Below are 10,411 nucleotides of genomic sequence, written 5' to 3'. Positions count from 1 at the left end.
GCCCTATGAAAGTTTTTAATAGGGAGAATTTGACCTCATTGGGAGGCTCGGGTCTTCCTTGAGGACAAGTGACACTTGGGACGCATGTTAAAGCCGAGTAAAGAGGGCAGCGTGTTCCAGGCAGAGGGGTCAGCCGGTGCTGAGCTCTTGTGACAGGAGAGGGCATGGTGACTGAAGGAACCGGCGGGGCTGGAACGCAGAGGCCAGGGTTGATGGGGGCTGGAGAGGCAGGCTGGGCCCAGCCTGCGGGCCCCGTGGGCTGCTGTCATATTTTAAGAACAAGGAGAAGCTTAGAAGTGTTTGATGCAGAGAAGTGGATGGCTTGAACCGTGCTCATATTTTGCGAAGATCATAGAGCTCGGATTGGAAAGTGGGTCAGAGGGGACCCGGAGACCAGGTGGGAGGTTCTAGAATGGTCCAGGTGGGAGAGGATGAGGTTGACGGCAGAGGGACCGAGGTATGGGTTGGTTGGGCACTTGGGAGGTAAACGCAACAGGCAGACTGATAGATTGAGGGTAGGGAGTGCGGGAAGGAGGGAGGGAGGTGCCGAGAAGTTTCCGGCTCAGGCATCTGGACCAACTGCAGGTTGGCGGGTGGGGTGAGAGTCGCGGGTTGGCCTTGGGACAGAATGAGTGGGAGGCATCCAAGCCGCTAGAGGTAGGGGGTCTGGAGCTCAGAGACGGGTCCTTGGAGAGTCACCTGCATACCAGCCGTGGACAACTGGCTCTACCTTTTTTTTCCCCTCTAAATGGGAGTAATGGTTTGGAAAAACACCACCGTGTTTTGCTAGCTTGCATTTACACCCAAATGACCCGCTCTCTCATTAGCAGAAAGCTCACAGCTGCGACTGACAAACCTCAACGTCTCAGGGGCTTTGCCCGACAGACGCTTAGGTGGGGCTCATGTGAAGGCCACAGGGGTGTTCCTGATGGGTGGGGGACGTCCACACCGTCATTCAGGGACCCAGGCTCCTTCCATCTTGGCTCTGCCCGAGACAGGCTTGCAAGAGGGCCACATTCCATTCACATGCCGTTGTCAGCCACTCAGTGATGGGACACACCCACCAGCGCGGGAGGCCAGGATGCGTGGCCCCTGCGGGGGTGGGGAGGAAGTGGGTGTGGGGGGAAGCTGGCAGGCAGCTGCTTTTCTGGCCTTTTATCAGCTGGAGGAGGGTGGGGGAAATGGAGGAGGGGGGAGGAGAGAGGAGGGAGGAGGGGGAGGGCGGGGCCGCTAAGAGAACAAAAGTTGATGGCTCGTTTCTGAGGTTCAAAATAGGGATTTTGCGGCAAGAGAAAAGGCATGGAATCTAGGCATTGTGGAGGGGAGAAAAGACTTTAAGAAGATCCCTTTGACCATTTTTAACCTTCCAAAGTTAGAACCTTCCAAGATTAGAACCCTCCTTCCTTACCCCTCCAAGGGCCAGACTGAACTGTGGTGTTTCTCCCCTTGCGTGGATGAGAAGCCTCCTCTTGTCAGGAGGTCAAGACGGGAGGCCAGAGAGGCAGGAGAGGGGGGCGGGAGGGGGGTAGTTGGAGGAAGCACAGAAGCCCACCCCCTGGTCCCTGGGCAGAGCCAGGAGGCCTTGTGTCTAGGGGACCCCGAGGGTAAAGCCTGGATCCTACCCCGTCCTGGGAGGAGCTTGTTCTGGGCTGAGCTGCCCCACAGCGACGTGGTGGCCACAGGCTGGGGTGGGGTAGGAAGTGGGGGGACTGCCAGGCAGGGCACGCGCCCCCCCCCCCCCCCCGGACTGCCAGGGAAATCCGGGGTCCCTGGAGTGCACAGGGGTGATGGCCAGTGGCCGCGAGCCCCGCCCACCAGCCCAGGAGGTCACGTGCGCCCCACCCCTACCCCAGCAGCATCCTAGACGGGATTCGGGATTAGGACGGACCCGAAAAGGCTGTCGGCATCCTAAAAAGACCAAGTCAGACCCAAAGGGGACTGTTCCAACGAGCCCACTGGATTCAACGTTATACCAGGTCTGACCAAGTTCGTGCCTGCCTGTCACTCCCAACCCTCCAAGGCGCACGACCGGTGGGTGACGGCCCTTGAAAAAGCCCTCCGATCAGTAACATAAATAAGTGAACGCGGGTTCCTCTGCCCTCCCGACAGGGGTGTGAACAACGGCGCAGACCTGCCGTTCAGCCAGTAGAGGAGGCTGGTGAGCCGACCTCAGGTGGCTGCGGGACCCGCGGCTCACCTGCCATCCCCGGGTGTCCACCAGGCGGTGGAAGAGCCCCACCTTGGAGACTCAGCCACCGCCGGGAGCGCCGGGAGCGGGACCGGTATAGATCCGGCGCTTTTCTGGCACAAAAGGGACGAAGAGATGGTCCTTTTCCAGCATTTTCTGACGTTGCAAGGATTCGCGGTTCCAAGACTGGATTGTTCTTTTTACTTTGTGAACGCATTTTTGCTGCAAAGCGCACCGCCACCGTGGTTTTTGGTGAATAACATCATTTTTAACAACAGATCTCGTGCCGGGCCCCGCGTTAAGGCTTTTGGGTACTTTAAACCTCTTTTACTCATATCCTACCTTTATGAAACGGGTATTGTAGCCACCGTGTGGTTTTTTGATCCGGAAACCCGAGGCTCCCCGAGAAGGCCTCACCACAGTCAGGGTGGGAGCAGGGACTGGAACCCCGGACCGGGTCATCCCAGGCCCACCGTGTGCCTCCGGCTGCAACAGAAGGGCCCCGGATGCAGTTTGCCGTCTCGGTTAGGGGCATTCATGCGGGTTTCCACTGATTGTTTTGTTGGGGACCTGCCTTCCACCGACACAGGGACAGGAGGCAGGGAGTCCACAAAACCAGCCCGGCTCCTTCCCCCTTCCCTGTCCCCCAGGGCTGCGGCGTCCGTCCTCTCTGACCCCCCCACCCCTGCCCACCCACAAACGGCTAGCCAGGAGAGCTGCTCTCCGGCTCCCAGTTCAAAAGATCTAGGTAGTTACAGAGCCTCAGGAGTGCGTGCGCTCGCACACATGTGTGAAAGTGTGTGCTTACGGGAACGTTGTAGAGGAAGGTGTCTGCTCTTGAATTCTGTGTCGGTAACTTGGGATTCGTGTCCTCTGGTCAATATCGGTTTTCACTCTTCAGGGAAGCTGCTACTGACCCGCCATGACCTACGCTCACCCACACGCACACACATACACATGTAGGCACACACTTGCCTGCACACACACCTACACAGTTTGCGTGCGGGCACACTCAGTGCGCGCTAAGCACACCGGTGCGTGAACGTGCGCACACGATTCCAACTGCTGGAGCTCCTCTGGCTGGGGGACCAGCAGCCACCCCGAGACTCTGCATTTGAACCTAGCACGTAGGTTTCCGTAAAGAAAAAGTCACAAAATTACGGTCCTCTAATTACACGGCGTAGCAAACGCCAGGAGTATGGGACAACCCAATCCCTTGTTGTCCTGTCCCCAAACGACTGGCAGAAGGCCACACACAGGCTTGCAAATGTATTTATTTGAGCTACGTACAACGGGATCGATTGAATTTGTGTTGTTGAGCCTGTGTCCACACGGGTATATTATGGGCTAAAACAGATTGATATGGGGGGGGGGGGTGCTCCTGGGAGGCTCGGTTGAGCATCCAACTCTTGGCTGAGGTCATGATCTCACCACGGTGGGATCGAGCCCTACGTCAGGCTCCGTGCTGGGCATAGAGTCTGCCTGGGATTCTCTCTCTCCCTCTCCTTCTGCCCCTCTCCCCCACTTGCAAGCACTCTCTCTAAAAAAAAAAAAAAGTGTGGAGGGAGAACCAGATTGTTACTGGCTGGCTTGGGAACTTGATTATACTGTTTCTGCAGGAAAATGAATTCTTATTTGTAAACATATGCCCTCCTTGCAGAGCCTGTAGAACCAGACCCTGCCCGTGGGACCGTCCAAATTGCAGCGATGGGACTACAGGATTATAGTTGGAGGCCCAGCTGAGCCAGAACAAGAACCCGGGGTCTGGATACCAGGCAGTGCTAGAGTGGAGGGTGTTGGACCCAGCAAGGCAGTGGGACCCGGGGTGGCTGTGGACTCCTTGTCTGTGAGCCGGGATAAGAGGCTCATCTGGACACAGGGCTGCCAGGGCAAATGCAGGATGCCCAGTTAAATTCGAATTTCAGATAAACATAATTTTTACATATAAATACGTCCCAGGCAATATTTGGCATCCTGCATTTTGGTACGTGTATTTTTAATAGGCTCCATCCACAGCGCTGCCGGGACAGCTCCTGGAACCCGGCAGAAGAGGCCACCCTGGGAGCCCGCGGCCCCGCCAGTGAGACTGCCCGGTGATCCGGACCCCCAGCCTCCAGCCACTTTCTGGGGCCTGGGAAACTTCCTCTGCCAGGCTCAGCTTTGATTTGCTGTTTCCCTGGGAGAAGAGTGAGCCCAGCATTCATCGAGAAGTCCCAGCCGACCTCTGGATGGCTCTTGAGGGAAGAAACTTCTGGATAGTACATCTCTGGGATTTTTTTAAGTTCCAGTGGTTTTTGTGTTTTCTCACTTTGTCTAGTTGTCCAATTTATTACAGTCCTGAATAGTTAAATACGGTCCTACTGAATAGAAATTTCTGACATGTAACCACTGTATCTACAACGAATATATGTAAAACATAAACATTTCAAATTATTTAATTAATTATTTTATTTTATTTGTTTATTTTTTTTTTTGAGAGAGAGACAGAGTGTGAGCAGGAGAGGGGCCGAGAGAGAGGGAGACAGAATCTGAAGCAGGTTCCAGGCTCCGAGCCATCAGCACAGAGCCCTATGCGGGGCTCGAACCCACAGGCTGTGAGATCACGACCTGAGCCGAAGTCGAAATCCCAACCGACTGAGCCACCCAGGCGCCCCCCAAAATTTCAGAGTATTTTAACCTTTTATTTCAAGAATGCCCATGAACTAGTAAACTTTTATATCATAAAATCTAACACAGGAAAGTGCATGAAACAAAATGAACAGCTCAGTGATTTATCACACACATGTAACCATAGGCAGGTCTAGAGCAGGCTCTTTGCCAGAAATCCTTCTCCTGCCTTCTGTGTCACTACCCCCTTCTCCTCTCAACCCCTGCCAGGAGATAATCACCATTTCAACTTTTTTTTAAAGTTTATCTATTTATTTTGAGAGAGAGAGAGAGAGAGAACACAGGCAGGGAGGAGAGAGGGAGAGAGAGGGGGAGAGAGAATCCTAAGCAGGCTCCTTGTTATCAGCACAGAGCCCAACACAGGCCTTGAACTCACGGACCGTGAGATCATGACCTGTGCTGAAATCAAGAGCCGGACGCTTACCAACTGAGCCACCCAGGGGCCCCCATTTTGACTTCTGCGTTCATTGCTTTCTGGCTTATTTCTGTAGCTGTAACATCTACACGTGAGTCATTTTTTGTTCCCCCAAAGCCGGTGGTCTATTGGGAAGGTGGTCCCAGCAAGCAGGAACGAGATGAGAAGGGGAGAAAAGCTAATACCAAAGATGTGAATGACCGGGGAGGTCACCGACGTAGGCGACTGGGGCTCAGTCCCGTTGGGGCCTCTGAGAAGCCCTGTGATCGTCCTCCTGGAGGATGGGAGCTGGGACATTTATTTACCCATTCCCTGCCCCCCCTGTTTGCGGGATGCTCCGCTTGGGGGCATTAACTGCCCTGCACTGTGGGTGCACCTTTTGGAGGAAAAGCAAATCCTCAGGAAATCCCAGCAGCTTGAGCTGGGAGCTGTCTGCTTGGCCACAAGCGAACCCAGGTGAGCCGAGGAGATGCACAGCCGGGCTGTTGTGGAGCTGGCCCCAGACTGAAGTCAAGGCCCTGCCTCCTCAGCTGGACGTCTTTCTACCAAAAAAAAAAAAAAATGCCACGCATTTAGTGGCACCCCGGTGCAATCTCCTTGACCTTGGTGGGCTGGAAACAGCTTGTAGACCAGCACCCCTGAGTAGCTCCGTGCTGCAGTGCCCATCTGTAGGAGCTACAGTTTCGCTCGGCCTTTCCGTTTGTCTGGTTTTGTGTGTTGGAATCAGAAGCATGTGCCCTTTCGTGTCTGGCTTTTGCTGTTCACTCTGACTTTGAGAGATGTCTGTGTTTTGCATGTGGTTCTGGCTCATTTTCAGAGCTGTATGTGTCGAATGAATGCCTCCGAAGATACTCGTCCGTCCTTCTGTTGACATTTGGGCTGTTTCTGTTTCAGGGTTGTCATATTAGTGCCACTATGGACGTCGTAATGCCTGTTTTTGGTGTACGTCCATGGGCATTTCTGTTGAGTATATATCCAGAAGTGGCATTTTGGGGGGTGGAAATATATGGTTGTTTTGGTAGATGGTTTTAAACGGTTTTCCAAAAGGTTGCACAGACTTACCCTCATAACAGCAGTGTGTGTTGTTCACACAGTTGGGTGTTGTTTGCCATCTGATAGGTGTATAGACGTGTCTAATGGTAGTGATAACTTACATTTTTCCCGTGGCTAATGAGGTTGGGCATCTCTTTCTATGTGTGTCGGTCATCTCGGGATCTCCTTTGTCAAGTGCCTGATGGAGACTTTTCCCGACGTTTCTGTTGGGTCGTCTGTCTTTCTTACTGATGTCACTTAGATCGCCCGTGTTTTGGCCACTCCTCTTGCCCACGGTAAGCGTTCAAAGTTACACGCTTTTCTTGGAGCATGACTTCAGATGCACGCCAAATTTTGATACGGTCTTTTCATTATTTGAATTAGACATTTTGGCAAGATATCCAGGTGACAAAATACGACCCATGGGCTTGGGGCTTCTCCGTGCTTGGAGATGGATTTTGAGCAAGGGGACAGGAATACTTCCTGGTTCCAGTCGGCCGCTAACCAGTGGGACTGGAGCAGGGCAGGCTGATCAGGTCCCTTGATGCACTAAGTGCCACGTAACTACTGTCTGTGCACCCGTGAGCCCCTGGTTGTATCTCCCTCTTCTCTAAACTATACCCCACTGCCCACCTTATCTCTCCACTCAGACGCACATCTAAATAGGCATCTCGAACTTTCCAAGTCCGAAACCCAAACTTCCTCCCACAGCTCTGCTTCTTGCCTGATTAACTACCACGGAAACCTTAGAAGGCATTGAGGAACCCACCGAGATCTGGGACAGAAGTGTTACTTGCTTTCGCAGGGGCGCCCCTCAGTCAGAAGACGATCTGTTCCCCACAGCACAGGTGGACTCACACGTCTAAAGACCCGTGGCCGTTTGCCACATTGCGAAGCCTCAACTTTCTGCCGAATTTTCCGGGCCCTCCCTCGTCTCTCTCCTCAACCTGCACTCCCTTAACCCCGGCCCACGCTTGTCTGCAAATATCCTGAGCTGTTTCCCAGCTCCCTGCCAGTGCCTGGAGATATGTCCAAACGCTACCGATCCTTGAAGTTTCGCCTTATCCCTCTCTCATCTGTCTCCTCCGGGTTTGCTGTCTATCCCACCTGACTTAGTGCCTTGTAACACCATGGCTTCCGCTGCTCCACAAAGCTTTAGTTCTGCTTGTCTTTTGTCCCTGAGCAAATCTGTAGGTCCCATGACCCTTAGCGCATGCTCATTCTGTTCTCGGTCAATACTCCTTGCTTGTTAAGTGACAGGGACTGATTTACAACATCAAAAAACGAGTTGTTCTGGCTCCGGAAATCCTCACGTCCTGTGCAGGGGAGGCCTCGTCCCTGCACGTGGTTTCTGTGTGTGCGCCGTGGCTGGCCAAGGCCATGAGACCTCCCGTCCTTTTGGTCCACGTGTCTTCTTTGCCACGGGCTGGCTTGAAATGAGCCCCAGGGAACAGAGACAGGCTTATTTCTGTCTTCTTCTCTTCTGTGCCCTTGGACAGTGGTTTCCACACTGTGGCGTGACTAACGTCTTACCTGGGGTGCCCTTAAAAATGCTTGTTATGGGGGCACCTGCGTGGCTCAGTCGGCGAAGCGCCCGACCCTTGATTTTGGCTCAGGTCACGAATTCACAGTTCATGGGTTCGAGCCCTGTGTTGGGCTCTGCACTGATTGCTTGGAGCCTGCTTGGGATTCTCTCTCTCTCTCTCTCTCTCTCTCTCTCTCTCCCTCTCTCTCCTTCTCTTTCTGCCCGCCCCGCCCCCCGCCCCCCGCCCCAATAAATAAGCTTAAATTTTTTTCTTAAAAAAAAAATGCTTGTTATGATTCCCCCCAGAGATTCTGACCCAGCAGGCCTGGGGTGGCAAGTAGGACAAACATCCTGGTGCTTCTGGGCAGATAGAGCTGTGACCCCACCCGAGAAACCAAGCTCCTGCGAGTTTTGAATGGGCTTAACGACTAAACCTTCTTTGATTCTTTTCACACGCAGTGTCTTCTGCCCGAGTTGTAAATGAACTTGCTGCGCTGTATTTCCTTATAAGTTTCCCGCAAACATCATCAAAAGCTTGACCTGGTTTGGAACAGCCACGTCTGTGCTCCCGGGCCCGCCCTGCAGGGGCGAGTCAGCACCTACGACCCAGGCCTACCTGGGCTCCTGGAGACCATGCGTGCTTTCTCTCCGTGGCTGATCCGGCTACGAGGTTCCAACCAGGTTGGGGTCCTGACTGTGTAGCCACGATGACCTCCACAGCTGTGGGGCTGAAAAGAAGCTAAAACGTGGCTCCAACCCCGGGCCCTGGCATTTGGCACAGTACTTCCCCACGGGAGGAAGCGTTCTGGTTTAGATCATGGTTCACACCAGCACTCAGTTATCAAATGGATCTCAAGAGAAAAGAGTGCTTTAATGTTGGCCTTAGATTTATATCTAGAAGCTTCGGGGAAGAAAGAGGTACACGTTTACACAGTTTGTGTATGTAAAGAAAAGGTCTGGAATGACTCCCTCTGAACTACTCTAGTGTCGACCCTTGGCAGTGGTATCCGGGTGGGACAGGTGGCATTGACCTTTTAATTCGGCCACCTCGCTACTCCTCGTGGGCGCCGCCATTATTCCTCAGTGGGCACGTGCTACTCTTCAATGATAATAAGTTAAAGAGCAGAAAATCCAGCAGTGTCCTTCCATAAATATCCAGCAGAAATCCTTGATGTTCTGCATAACACAGCGTATCAGACACTCTCTCTTTGAGTTACTGCACTCACCAACGACTGGGGTGTCTTCAAAAGGGGCTGTGACTTAGAACCAAGTCCCCTCATGTTGGAGGAAGGATCTTGGAAGTAGTTATGAGCGTGGGAGGGTCCTATCAAATGATTCTGGTTGTCCAGGAAGGGACTCCTGCAGTGATTTATAGGGCAGTCGCATTCAAAGACTTCTGGGTGACTCTGGGCTCTTACTACTTTTTTTGCACACGTTTAAGGCATTGTCTCCTGACCTCTCGTTTTCCCAACAACCTCACATAGGTGCTTTTGAACTTGGGTGGGACAGAAGGTGGAGCTCTCGCTGGCTCGGTCTGAACGCCGAGGGTTTTGTCTTCGTTTAAACTTGACCAGCGAGGTCATGGGGAGACTCCCGCCCCCAGATCGCCACTCTGCCCTCCCACCGCGATGTTCCTTCTGTCCGTGAGGCGTTTGGTATTAATTAACCCGCTTTGTCTTCCCCTCAGCGAATCCGTCTCCTACCATACTCACTGGGCCTCACTCGGCCGACAGTTCAGTTGCCAACAGACAGACACCTCATTATTTACCGAGCTTGAATCAGGACTATTTTTCTGTTTCTTGGAAACCTCCTTCAAGGACTCCATAATCTTTTCTCTGATGAAAACAGTTGCTCCTGCTGAGCGAAATTCTGCTTACGGCCCCAACACAGCCTACGTTGTTCTCTTTCTTGAAGAGATTTTTTTTTTTACTCCATTTAACTTGTTTTTCAACTAAGCTCAATGGATCAGACTCACCCATTCAGGAGGGACCTGGTCAACAGCACTTGTCTCTTTCAAATAAAATCAGATTCTTGACTCAAGGGCCTACATTTTGGAAGCTGCCAACTTAATAACCTTGACGTTGCCCTTGGCCACCTATGGGGTGTTGATGAGTCCCGCTCAGTTTGGGTGGGTTCCCCACACAGGCCAAGGCTCTATATGCTTCACGGCACCCTGAGGACACTGCCCCCTGTCTCTTCCTCTAACAAATACCGCTGGGGACAGTGTGACACAATTTGCTGGCTCCTTTGCAGCTAGAGAAGACACCAGGGGCCGTGAAACCTCTGAAGGTGGTGAGGACTTTTGTTAAATGATCTGGGGAGCTGAGGGGACTCACCTTCTCAGGCAGGAGGGCAGAGAGGATTCTTTGTCACGCAAACAACTAGATTGGTCATCTCAGGGTAATTCTACAGATGTAAATATTCTTCAAACACTCTGCTCATTTATTGTGAAAAGTCTTTCTCTCTTGGGAGACAAAGAGCATTCTAGGGCTTTGGTGAAAAACTGAGAATGTGAACTTGTTGGGAATATTTCTCAAGAGCTCCAGGGGCGCCTGGGGGGCTCAGTCGGTTGAGCCTCTGACTT

This window comes from Panthera leo, chromosome C1 (assembly GCF_018350215.1).
Source record: "Panthera leo isolate Ple1 chromosome C1, P.leo_Ple1_pat1.1, whole genome shotgun sequence".
NCBI classification, from domain to species: Eukaryota; Metazoa; Chordata; class Mammalia; order Carnivora; family Felidae; genus Panthera; species Panthera leo.
This window is presented reverse-complemented; position numbering follows the sequence as displayed.